The 14257-nt window shown below is 36.7% G+C and overlaps 1 non-coding gene across 1 annotated transcript; it reads left to right on the top strand.

The window, feature by feature from the left end:
• Positions 1-211: 211 nt before the first annotated feature.
• Positions 212-318, top strand: LOC145953980 (small nucleolar RNA R71). Its single transcript, XR_014431192.1, has one exon. It is a non-coding gene; the product is annotated as a small nucleolar RNA R71 (small nucleolar RNA).
• Positions 319-14257: the final 13939 nt, after the last annotated feature.

The following is a 14257-nucleotide window of genomic DNA, read 5'->3' as shown; positions in this document are numbered from 1 at the left end:
ATTGTTCACTTCATATCGCCCCGGAGTTCCTTTCCTTGCTGTGACTTCTCTTTCACTGTATTGGCTGTGATTTGAGGCTACATTTTCCAAAATAATCATGCAGTCATTAATAGGTTTCCCCATGAAAGATCCTCCAGCTGCTGAGTCTAATATCATGGTGCTTTGTTGGTCCAATCCTTCAAAGAAAAATTGGATGGTAAGCCAACGGTTGAAGCCATGTTGTGGGCATGCTTGAAGATATCCCTTGAACCGCTCCCATGCTTCATAAATAGTCTCTCCAGTGCCTTGTTGGAAATTAGTGATTTTCTTCCTCAATTCTTTAGTTTTAGAAGGAGGAAAGAATTTCTCTAGAAAAGCTCTTTCACATAATTCCCAAGTTGCTATCTTTTCTCTAGGCACTGTTCTTAGCCACACCTTTGCCTTATCTCTCAAGGTGAGTGAGAATAAGCGGAGTCGCATTCCATCAGAAACTTCATCATCAAATTGCTGGGTCTCACAGATTTCCAAGAACCCCTCTAAGTGGTCATTAGGATCTTCTGATGGTAGTCCTCCAAAGGTGTTCTGTTTGAGCATATTCACCAGAGAAGCTGGTACAGTAGCTCCAGTTTGCATCTCCCCTCCAGGTATCCCACGAGCTATGGGTGCAGAGTAATCCCGAAGCGGTAAATTATCTCGTTGTGCAGCCATGGCAAATTCTCTAGAAAGGTTTCTTTTCCTTCTCAGGAGAGTTCTTTCAATCTCAGGATCAAGTGGTGTTGGTTTCCCAAGACGTAGAGATCTCTTTTGCATTAACCCTAAAGCACTGCAAAAAAAAAAAGAGAAGAAAGTGGCCCGTGAAATCTGAATTGGAGAAGTAAACACTAAAAAAATTATTTATTTATTTAAATTTTTTTTTTTTTTTAAATTCGAATTAAAATAATTGTAATTTAAATCAAGAGACGTAGTCCCCGGCAACGGCGCCAAAAACTTGATGTGTGAAAAACCGCAAGTGTACGGTTGTCGTCAAGTAATAAATATCGAATCACAGGGACTACGTGTTTGACCTAGAATTACTAGTATTTTAATTTGAATTTTAAAACAGATGGAATTTCTGTTTTGATATGATAAGATCAGATTTCATGGTAAAAGAGATAGTAATGCAATTAATGAATAAGATAAAACTTTAAGATAAGATAAGGAGATTTCCGGGAATCTAGGGTTCGCACAAAGAGTTCCAACATTATTGAATTATTATTTTCATTAATTAATTCTATTCCATCTTGAAGGTAGTCTTAACCTAATTTAATCCTTGCACCTTCTCAGGCTACGAGGACGTGTTTAATTAAAATTAATCCCTACTCTCGTGGTAATTACGTTCAATTAAACCCGTTAAGATCTTTGTTAATCTATTGCTCCTCGAAAGCTTAAATCTACTCTCGTGATTGAACACTCAAGTCTATTCCTTTAGGTTCCGATAATTAGGTTCTCCTCTCAGTTCATCCCTAATTATCTATGATTATGAAAATTAAGAAAATTGTTTATCATAATTATAATCAAGTTCTCCTCTCAGTTCATCCTTAATTAATGTTATTATGAAAACAATAATATTAAAGTTCATATATAAAATATAAAAGAACAGATCAAGAATTGGAATAAAATTAAGAAACTGAATAATGCATTAATAAAGAGGTTCTCAGAGGCTAAGCCCTGATCCCAGAAAAAGGGAAACTACTCACAGGAGTTCATAGTAGTTCTCCAAGAAGAAAAGAATAAAAGAAAAGTAAACCTTAGAGTCGATGGCACAGGCGCCCAACCTTCTCCAAGTGTCAAAAACTAGAAAACTGTCTCACGAACCAACCACGTTCTAGGCTAACCTAATCTAATTTATAACCTAAAAGGGTAAAAAGGTAAAACTACCAAGATAAAAATTACAAAGATAAAATAAAAATAAAAACATAAAACTTAAACAGCTGGGACGTGAAGTGAATCACGGCCGTGACTGAGAATCACAACCGTGATCTTCTCTGGAGCACATCTATGAAGGGTCAGTGGCGTTCACGGGTGTGATTGGGAATCACGACCGTGATTTTCTCTGGTGAATCACGGGCGTGATTTAGAATCACGGCCGTGATTTTCCCTGTAGCTCAGCATTTCCTCTTTAATTCTTAAATCTTGATCCTGCTCAGAGAAAACACAACACATACCAAGAAAAGCATAAAATAGGAAAATGATATAAAAATTTATTAAAAACATGAAAGATATGCATGATTATGCTATGAATTCTTGTGAATTAAAGTGCTAAAATACGAGTAAAATACACAACATCAATTGCATATTGATTAAATGATCTTCCCAAGCAGCCTTTCATTTTTTAGCTCGGGATGCTGCTTTGTCCTAACTTTTGCCTAGGTTACTTGAGGTGTGTTCCCTAGCGGTCATTTTTTTTTTTTGCTTTTGCCTAGGCTACCTTTTTTGTTTGTGGGTCTCCTAGCGGACCTTGCCCTAATCTTTACGTTGCCCTCTCAATGGGTTTCTTGCGGGGCTTTTTCTTTGTAGCATTTGTGATCATCTTTCATTCCTTCATTAAAAGGGGGTGGCCCTTGCACTGATTTCATTTGGACTTTTATTCACAAGTCATGCCGAATTTGATTGATCTTTATGTGTATTTTTATTGCGTATTAAGCCATTGTTTCTAATGATGTCCTTATTTCAAATGTACTTGTTCATTTAAAGTTTGTTGGCGAGGCTTAGAGTAGATAAAAGAGAGAAGAGAAATGAAGTAGAAAAGTGTATGGCATTAAAATAGAATTTTCAATTTACACGTGCCCATTTAATGTAGCTCAAGGGCCCGGGCATGCCCTGAGTTCGTGATTCGTACACATAGAAAAAAAAGGAGGTTTCCCCTTAGAAAGGCTTAGGTCATCTGACTATAGAGCTAGTCCTCCACTTGCTTGGATGTGGCACTTTAGAAGATCTCGTGTAGAGGGAGGTCCTTTGGCTTCTTCTCTCATGAAGGTGTTGTCAACCCATATCCTAAGACTTTCCTAAGAAGTAAGAATGAGTAGAAGCGATGATAGAGCTTTTCATGGAGTCTTGCTTCTCAAGAGGAACATTCAAGTTGTCTCTCGATTTTCAGCTCGAACAAACATTGCTCTCTTTTTTTCTTTTTCTTTTTTTTTGCCTAGAATGCCCTTTACAGGTTTTCATCCTAGTAGCTTCTTAACAAGCAATGCTTCTCTCTTGTTGAAATCATCTTTCAAGAAAGCTCTATTCACTTTGCCTTAACATTTGAAGGATTCGTCCTCCTCAAGTTCTCTTTATAAGCTTCCAACTCGTTAAGAGTGTGGATCCATCCATTCCTAGTCATTTTTCCCATTCCGCTTGGATTTCACGGTTGCGCGACACAACTTCATCCTCTTAGGGCAAGAGTTGGCGTCTTAATGATTGTGAAATTCTTTACCCTAAACTCTTTATGCATGGCTTGTTTTCCATTATTTTCTACTAACGCACATAGGTCAATTTCCTTTTTTATTCTCATTTATTCTTTTACAAGGAGGGATATGTTCTAAATGAATGTAATTCAAACATGTAGATAAAGTTAAGAATAATAAATATCAGTCTCATTAATTTGTTTATCTGTGAATGCTCAAATAGATTGTGACAGTATTGAGCGAGAATCTGTATTAGATTCTAAGAAGACTTACTTTAACAAACATATCAAAGCAAGGGCCCAACCATAATATTTTTTTAAAAATTGATTTGGGCTTTTCTTTAGAGCGCAGATACTGTCGTATATTAGAATATTCACTTTTCTTAACTTTCTATATGTATTGTAACCTAATCCTCCTTAGCTAATAAAATAAAATGAATGAAATTAATGAGCTAATCTAGAATGCATGTCATTTTTCTTTTTGCCTAATCTTTATCTTGTTTCTATTGTCTAAAGGGGAATGATGCATGGTAAAGATGAGATTTCTTTTATTAATTTTTTTTTCACAAAAAGGAAACTACCTATATGATGTTAATGGAATACTGACCTAAGAATATACAAAGGGGTATAAAATTATTATTTTTATTTATTTTTTATTATCTGTTTGTTTATTTTAAAATTCCAATCCATCTTATTAGAACAAAATAATACAAACAAATGCACATACACATGCAAAATCAACGTACACCCACAAACGATCGTGTTCAAATCCTTGGTCTGTGGTCCCTGTCAAGAAAAGTGCATTGTATAGGATGATTCTAATCTCACTGGTTCTCAAGGCTCCCAAGGTGCCCTCATTATAGGGACCCAGTATCTCTGTCACTGTCACTTGGAAAACTCTAAGGTCTGTCGTAGTATTTCGGGCTAGAGTAACAGGTTATCACCTTGAGTGTGATTTTCGACAAGGCTAGCAGGCTCCAAGGCCAAACTTGGGCCGGTCGTATGTCAACCACTCCCTATGTTTAACTCCCTCATGCCCCCGGTTGTAGGGGGAACTGTTGTGTGCAAAGGATTGTGTAAAATTTTGTTCAAATATGTGCAGAATTTAAACAAACAAACGGATATTAAGGCCAAACAAATAAAACAAGAAAAGTAAAGGAGAAAAATATTTAAATTATTATCTTTTATAATGCCAATTTCATCATTTATACGGGCCTAACACTCTTAAAACTTCCCTAGTGGAGTCGCCATCTATCGCAACCCAAAAATTTCTGATCTCGCGGCTAAATGGTTTAGATATCCTTTTAAAAGTCTCATTAATTAACGAATATTTGGACACTAGACTAATCCTTAATTAATGGTTTTGAAAATAGGTTCATGGAGTCGCCACCAATATTTTACTCAAAACATTGGAAAAAGAAAAGGTTTTTAAAGATCCAATAATGGCCTTGATAACCAGAATTGGGTTTGGGGGTCGGTTACGTGTAAGGAAGTTATTAAGCACCCCTACAGCGCCCTCAATCGGTACCCTATGATGAAGTTAACATGATAAGAATTAATAAATTAAATATTGAATTCCATTTATTAATATTTATTTACATATTAAAAATTTAAATTATACGACTAACCCTAAAATATCTACATGATTGCGTTTGTTATAAATAAAAGATAGAGATAAAGATGAGAAATAAAGATATAGAAAAAGATTGATTGAAATACCTCTTGAACGAGCTCTATTGAATCTTCAAATACGGAGAAGGTGATTTATGGCAACCTTTCACACTACAATATGCCTCACAAATCTCAAGAAATATAATAGGAGGGAGAGAGAGAGAAATTTCGAGCTCTAAGGAGTCTTGGACGAAATTTTGTGTCCTGAGAACTGTGCCCAAGCTGTGTATTTATAGGCATCAGAAAGTGGCCAGAATAGCCTATTCCAAATTCGGAATGGCCCATTCTGGATCTGTACGTTGTGTGTTAATTTTGTATATTGGAACGGCCCATTCTAAAACCAGAACGGCCCGTTCCAGAGGTGTGTTTAATACATAATTGCTATGCTGGAACAGCCCGTTCCAAATTAAGATTTGAGGCCTTTTTTGTCACTTGGAACGGCCCGTTCCAATTTGGGAATGGCCCGTTCCAAACGTAGGTTTTAGCCTTTTTTAAGAGCTTGGAACGGCCCGTTCCAATTCTGGAACGGTCCGTTCCAATTTTGAAATGGCCCGTTCCAATTTAGGAATAGCTCGTTCCAAACTAGGGTTGTAGGCCCTTTTTGTAAATTAGAACGACCCGTTCCAGTTTTGGAACAGCCCGTTCTAGGCTACTAAAACCAGCTTATTTGGGCTTTTAGCCTTATAATGTCATGTCCTGTTATTTCCATGCTTGGGAGCTTGATAGCTCAGTCGTATCACTATCAAACAATTCTAGGTTCCTCAACAAATTTATGTAATATAGAGGACTTAACCTAGGTCATCTCTCAAAGACACAAGCACATTATATTTTGAATTTAATCATGCATGTAAATCAACTTAGAACTCAGGGGGGAAGATTTTCCAGCAAACAATTAGAGCAAAGTATTAAGAAAGCAAAGAAATCAAATCAACACAAAATTTCAGTTGTATAGGAATTCGGTTCAAGGTTTCAATTCATACGGTATAATCATCATTGTTCACAACAAATACGAATTCTTAACCCATCTAATTCAATCCGAAATTAATCCAAACAGTGTAATCTAAATCTAGATTATGAATTTTATTAAAACAGAAACTACAATCGCACATTCCAAATTTCAACAAAATCCAAGAAAAGTAATCGATTGAATTAGGGATTTAGGTGATTTCTAATCAGAAAATTCTTCTCATTTTCAATTAGGAATCAAAACAAAGATTCAATATCATGAAACCCGAATTTGAACTAAACAGAAAAGAGGAGAAGAAGAAAGAATTCGTTCAGTAAAAATTAGAGACTCAAATTTACCGTAATTCTTGAAACCTTAAACCGATTAAGGAACTAGCCGTGCCTCATTATCATGCTGCAGCAGTTTCCAATTGAGAGAAGAAATTTCGTGAAAGAGAAAAGGATTCGTGTAAAAAAAAAAAAAAAAGAGTGAGAGAGAAGATGAGAAGTTTCTAAAGAGAGAAGAGAGACTTTTTAGAGAAACTTCTTGAAGAAGTTATCTCAAATCTGAAAATCTAAAAAAAATGAATTGTCCCAGACCACTCCTGAATCATTACATGGTTTTAAAGACAAAATAATGGGCCTAAAGTCAAAGGTCCAGTCCACTAATTACAATTGAAAAGCCTAATTAACTAAAGTAATCAGTTTCATGACAAGCTGAACAATTCAGTGCAGAGCCGCGACTTTAAAGCACGATTTTGGGTCTGAAAATGTCCAAACTGGGTTTCTCGTCCAACATGAGAATTGTAGATCTCTGTCTTATCTTTACAGGGACACCAAGTTTGCCAAATTCTGAGTTGAATAGCTCCAGATATGGCTTGTACAAGAAACTGTGTCAAAACAGGAAATTCTTACAGAAAATTAGTAAAATTTATAACTAATTCCTAAATGATTCACTAATGCAAATCTAAACTAAAACATGAATATAGGCTACTAAAAAGAATCAAATAAGGTAAAAACACATAAAGAAAGATATACTAAAATATTACTATCAGAGCTCTATTTCTTTGATAAAAGAGGTCCATTTCCTTGTTTGTTTACCCCCGGATGAAATTGGGTGTCTACACTGAATTCGTGGAAAGTCACAAGGGAAGCAAGACCAAGGTCACAAGGATAAATTAAGAATTTCCAACGATAGTCAATTCAAAAAGCCGCGATAGAATAAGGGCGGGAGGTATGACTTCTACACTCCCCTAAACGCACCTCAGGTACACATACTAGAAAAAGCAAGTAATGTCAACCTGATCACCTTACCACCGCCTAGGCACAGTCCCAATAGTGCTAACAAGACAAAGCATTGCTGCTAGCCACATCACCGAGGAGTGTCGAACACTTAGGGACCGCATTGAAGAACTTGTCCAAGGAGGACACCTCGATCAATACGTCCAGCGATCCCAGTCTCACAGAAGCAGCTACCAAGGGCAGGGTAGAGGACAAGGGCGAGGTCGAGGCTCCAACTTATAAGCAGACCAACCCTCTGAATCCCGGCAAAATGTCGGCAGGACAGTACAAGCTGAGGTAAGTCATGACACACAAACCCTTCCCTTACGAGAAGTCATTAACACAATCGCAGGTGGATTCGCTGGAGGAGGCTCAAGAAGCTCGACACCAAATGAAACCTACGGAGTATCAACAACGTCCACATTGACACCTCAGCTAAGCAGCACAACACGCTGCCAATTACCTTCACAGATGACGATTACGTCGACATCTGTCCGGACCAAGATGAACCCATGGTCATCACGGTTGAAGTAGCCAACTAGGAGGTCCATAAGACATTGATTGACCAAGGGAGCTCGGCTGACGTCTTATATTCGCCAACATTTTTTAGGTTAGACATCCCCCATACTCTTATCCAACCTCATACAGAACCCCTAGTTGGTTTTGCAGGTGAATAAGTCCACACTCTTGGTTAGATAGAGTTGTTGACAACCTTCGAAGCACCTCCCAACTCCAAAAGAATAATGGTCAGATACCTCCTCATCTATGCCAACACATCATACAACATCATTATAGGCAGGCTGACATTGAACCAACTCGAAGCTGTAGTGTCCACCCCACATTTGATGATGAAGTTCCCAGGGACCAACGAACATATAATCTCCATGCTACGCGAAAAGTTTGAAAGCATCACCACTAACCGAGGAGTGACGCCAAGGTGACACCTCCACCGTGGCTCATATAGCTCAGGCTGAAGTCACTAACCTTGATCCAAGGTCAGAATCCAATGACAATCTCCTATGTCCTATTAACAATTTAGTTAATTTTTAGATCGACAAACTGCTTGAGCAATGCATAAAGATAAGCCAACAACTAAACCCAAAGCTGCAAAAGAAACTTATGGCCGAGATCTCTAAAAATGTCGACCTCTTCGCATGGTCAAGCGTCGACATGCCAGGTATAGATCCTAATCTTATCTGTCACAGGTTAGTGATCCACAAAGAAGCCAAGCCAGTGGCCCAAAGAAAAAGACAAGTCGGAGGGGAAGGATGACGGGCCATCATAGCTAGGACCTAAAAACTAATGAACGCAGGCTTCATCCTAGAAGTAAGATACACAACGTGGCTAGCCAATGTGGTTCTTGTCAAGAAGAGCTCAAGAAAGTGGTGATGGAATCACACTAAGGCCAAGAAGACCAAGAGGTGATATATTGAAGGAGGCAAGAGGAATGAGTTAGTTTTGAAAACCATAAGAGGAGTAGGCCTACTTTTGGGCCTTAGCTCCTACGTTTTTTATTAGAATAGGATTTATTCCTCTTTAACCCTTGTCTATAAAATTTCCTATTTTACCCTTTTATTTTGGGTACCTTAGAGATAGGATTTATTTATCTTGTATTTCCTATTTTACCCTTGTATTTTGGGGTGTCTTAGTTATAAGATTTATTTTTACTTGTATTTCCCATTTTACCCTTGTATTATAGGGTTTCTTAGATCATAGGATTTAATTTTATAGCTAGGGTATTTTATTAGGGTGAGAAAATAAGGCCTAAACGTGTTTTTTGGTAGCCTTGGATTTATATTTGGACTTGGCAAGGTTTAAGCCCAAGTGGAGGACACCTAGGTTACATGGTCTTATCATGCACCTAGATGTAGCTTAACCAAACCCAAAGATTCCATCCTTGGCCACCAAGTAGCATGTAGGGTTAATTTAGGTTTCATTTGAAGTGCATTTGGCTTGCATTTTTCAGCCAAGCACTCTCAAATGTAACCCTAAATGCATCCTCCCTTCTATAAATACCCTAGGCTAGCGACCTTGTAAATACTTTGGAATTTATGATATTAAGATAGCCTTTGAACCTTAATATTCTTTCCTTAGTCCCCTTGGTCATTTCAGCCACCTATCCTTCTCATCTTCACCGTGAGTGTTCTCACCTTTAGGAGTGGCCTTCATCCATCAATGAAGTGAGCCAAAACCCTAGAGTACCACCTTAGCATTTCATCAAACACCTAGCCTCCATAAACACCATTCGCCCATCTCCATCACCAAGGCTAGAAACCTTGAGTTCCATGATCCAACGAGTTCGGCCTTCCCTCTTTGATGCTCCTAACTCAATCCATGCAAGGAGGGTTGCCATCATGTGGTATCTAGAGCCAATGGTTCTTCAAGGGTAATCTCTAGCCTATTTTGAGTCTTTTAAAAATCTGGTCATGTCATGGTGTCTTCTTGCTTGTCTTGAAGTTGTGCTAAATAGATCATATTCATGTTATATTCTCATGGTCTTTGTGTCTTGTTCTATTCATTGATTCATGCCATAAATTTTCTTGCGAATCATCTTGGTGTCTAGGTTTCTTTGTAGGATTCGTCCATTTTTGTTTAAGTTTGGGTGGCTGGAAAATTTTGTGCATGATAAGAAAAATGATGATCATGTGATTTTATTTTATAATCTATTAAGTTTTGTCTTAAGAGTATGATTCTCCCTAATTTTTCTTGAAAGAAAATTCCAAATACACATGCCTAAACACTTTCATGATCAAAATATGATATGCATGCTATATGTTTGTTGAAATGGTCGTGGGATTTAGAGTGCTTTAGAGAGTCAATCATGCATGCTAATTAGCCCTAGCATGTTCCTTGATATTTAACCATTCATGTGTGATTTGTATCTTTGCACATATTGCTAAATCCGACCATCTTGCTTTCCTTTTCCATTTGCACTTAATATGAACATGTTTTTCTTGATAATTTGAGGTTGAAAAGTGATTATATGTGCTTATTTTACTGCTGTACTTTCTTGCACATAAAGCTTAAAGAAACTCAAATTATTGACTCATTAAGCCATCACTAATTGCTAAAAGGATACTCCAAATTTTTGCTAATCAAAATTAACAAACACAAGCGTAAAATCCAAGCAAAGGAGGAATATTGATATTAAAAAAAAAAAGAAAGAAAGTGGCTAGACATTATCATTAAAAAAAAACCTTGCCAAAACAAGTGAAAAAAAATGCAAACAAAAGGGATCTTTTGCTAGACTTGTGGACTTTTGGACAATTTTTCCTACTTTAGCAATTGGAGTTATTCTTTGGACCTTTGGACTATGTTTTAGTGGCTGAATGAGACTTTAAAATTTAACATGTTAAGTGCAACATTTTATCAAACACTTGCTACTTAATTCTAGTGTCATTCTAGGAATTAATCTTTTGAGTGGTTGCCTTTCTTAATGTGCCTTAATTTTAGTTTTTTGTTTTCTTTCTACTCCTAAGTTTTGTCACATTTATGTCCACTTGAGTTTAGCCTTCCTAATTGTGCATTTTTAGTTTTTATTTCTTTGGACTCTTGTACACTTGGGTGGTTTCTTCTTGATCTAGGTGTTGAAAGCTCCTAAACTCATCATATACATTTTCGGTGAATTGATTGGAGGAGTTGTTCGATTTAACTCCAAGACCTTTGGAAGGAGTTCTACCATCAAAAGGAGTGAATACATCATTGAAAGGCTAACCTTGGGTGTTCCTTGTGACGGGGTGGAGAATTGAAGACTAGAAGATCTACTTTTATTGTTTACATTTCTCTTTTGCACAATTTCTCTTAGGCCACTTGTGTTCTTGGCCTTTGTTTCTTTGTTTTTTTTTTTGTTTGTAATTGGCCTCTTTAAACCTATTATTTTTAGGGTAATTCAAGTAGTGCTTGTGGGAGTGGCTTGAATACCACCAAGGTCACTTCAAGCTACCATCCTAGGGAATCCGACTAACACATGCTCTAGTTGCTTTATTTGCATGCTTTAGTGCTTTGGTAGTATAATTTCTTAGGTCTTTTACTTTAATTTTTTTCATTTTAGAAGGCTTCAATTTGCTTACTAGGGGGTCGTGCATGCATACACACTTAATTCTTGTGCAATAATTGTTTTTGTAAGAAAGTGTAAAAGGGCTTAGTGATTTTTACTTGAAAAGGCTTGGTTTTTAAGTGATTCATAGTAGTCCACCTCCCTTGATATAGTTCAATTTGTACACTTAGGCCTTTTTATACTAATCTTGCACCTTCAAATACTTGTGAAAACTTTTCATCAGTCACTCTTTGTGAAAACCTTTTTGAGCCAACCTTTTGTAACATATTTGTGAAAACCTTTTTTTTGATCAAAGATGACTGATCACTCTAGTGTACATGGTCATAACTCCTATAGTAGTAGACCTAGTATTAGGGATGAACTTAGGGAATTAAATAAGTACATAAGAAAAAAATAAGAGGAAAACACAAGAAGGGAAGAAGAGCTTAGGAGAAGAGAAAAAGAAAATGCAAAGAATAATAAGGAAATAAGAAATTTACTTGCAAAATTGGTTGTAGAAACTAGTGGATCCAAACCTAGGGTTGTTCCAACTAGGTCTCAAATAGGCAAAGGGGATAAAATCCCTAAGAGTATGCATGAGGAAGAAAATACAAAAAGAGAGGAAGAACTTAGAAGAGAGGAAAAAGAAAAGAAAATACAAATAAAGAAAGAAAAAAGAAGAAAAGTATAGAGAGAGTTGAAGAGTAGTTAGAAAAAGAAAAACAACAAACAATACTCTTAAAGAAGAGTATGGAGGATAATATTTCTTCCAAAGGGCTTGTGCTTAAAGAAAGTCACTTTACCATTGAAAATGATTTAAAAAAACTCTCTTTATTCATGAAGACCTTAACTGTTTCTCTCATGTTACCACTAGTCATGAAGTGGAGATTCAAAAACAAATCCCTTTTCAAGAAAAAGAATCTCAACTTCAAGAATTAGTGAAGAAGGATTGGACTTCACTTAGTCCCACTTCTTGTGCTACTTCCTTGGTGGTTTCCCAAGGTAGATAAGCCTTCTTTCTTTAAAACTCTTTCTACTTTAGTTCTCTTCATAAAACACCCAACTTTTGGTTTGTATAATTTGTTGGATACATCTCATGGTGTCATATTTTCTATTTTTGATCTTGAAGGAAGTTCAAACTTATTTGAACTTAACTTGGCTATTTCCCTACAAGACAAACTTAGATTATATGAGTCTTCTAGACTCCTCTTAACACCCTTTTCTCATATGTATCTAACAAATAATGCAACACAAAGTTGTTTAGGTAAATTTTTAGTTAAGTTTTCTTTATTTTCCAAGACATACCTAGGTCACTACATTGGGTACCTCCAACAAGACATTTTTGTTCTTAGGACTAATGCTTTCGTGTGCTATAGTTTTAGTTATACACCTAGACTTCATCATGGGGAGGATCCTATCCTTAGCATAAGAGAGTCTATTCCTTTTAGTTTAGAAAATCTTTTTAGCATTTTTAGTGGAACTCCTCTTAGTATGCACTTTCCATTTATATCATATACTATTGCCTCTAATTCTTATTTTTATATTTTTGTTGGTCACGATGTCCACCATGAAGAACCTCTTGATTTGAGGTCAAATCCTTTTCAAGAGGCAGGGAATGATGGAATCACACTAAGGCCAAGAAGACCAAGAGGTGATATATTGAAGGAGGCAAGAGGAATGAGTTAGTTTTGAAAACCATAAGAGGAGTGGGCCTACTTTTGGGCATTAGCTCCTATGTTTTTTATTAGTATATGATTTATTCCTATTTAATCCTCGTCTTTAATTTTCTATTTTACCCCTGTATTTTGGGTACCTTAGACATAGGATTTATTTATCTTGTATTTCCTATTTTACCCTTGTACTTTGGGGTGTCTTAGTTATAAGATTTATTTTTACTTGTATTTCCCATTTTACCCTTGTAGTATGAGGTGCCTTAGATTATAGGATTTTATTTTATAGCTAGGGTATTTTATTAGGGTGAGAAAATAAAGCCTAGACATGTTTTTTGGTAGCCTTGGATTTATTTTTGGACTTGGCAAGGTTTAGGTCCAAGTGGAGGGCACCTAGGTTGCATGTGTGACACCCTTACTACCCCAACATATATATTGTAATAATAAAAACTTATAAATAAATTTTTTCAATTTCGGTAAAAGGGTTCACATGAGAATCTTAAAAATTATCCTTCAATAACCACAATAACAAAAAATGAAACACAAGAGTTTTCAAATTATTTTCAAAATAACATTTACAATAAAAACCTATGTTCTAAAAGTCCTTTTTGCCCCGATGTCACAATATCAGAGCATCCCGACAATTCAACCGTTGGCATTCTAGATACCACTCGTAGCCAGATCTTCCTCACCTAAAATATCCACAAATCGCACGGTGAGAAAAGAAAATATCTATATATATAGCACATAAGAAAACACAATATATTATTTAATATTCGTAAATATTTCAACATATCGTATTTCAATCAATCATGCATTGTCATCACGTCATAATTCTCAATCAAACCAATCATCACAAATCTTGCACTTCACACTATGCCAAGGTCACGCTACCCATTTAACAATCCCGAGCCGTGCTCACCCCTGATATAACACTGTGCCAAGGTCACGTTATCCCTATCCTAGGGCCGTGCTCACCCTTGACATGTTAACCAAGGTCACGATACCCACGTAACAATCCAGAGCCGTGCTCACCCCTGATATAACACTGTGCCAAGGTCACGTTACCCCTAACCTAGGGCCGTGCTCACCCCTGACATGTTAACCAAGGTCACGATACTCATGTAACAATCTCGGGCCGTGCTCACCCCTGGTCATAGGTGTGAAGAACCACAACCACATCTCATTCACATTCCACACAACATCTCATAATTCAATTTCATACATATATCAGATATGTCCAAA

Source organism: Cajanus cajan, chromosome 1, assembly GCF_000230855.2.
Source record: "Cajanus cajan strain Asha chromosome 1, NIPB_CcT2T_4, whole genome shotgun sequence".
In the NCBI taxonomy this organism is placed as follows: domain Eukaryota; kingdom Viridiplantae; phylum Streptophyta; class Magnoliopsida; order Fabales; family Fabaceae; genus Cajanus; species Cajanus cajan.
Note: the sequence above shows the minus strand (reverse complement) of the source record. Positions and strands in the feature narration are given on the sequence as shown.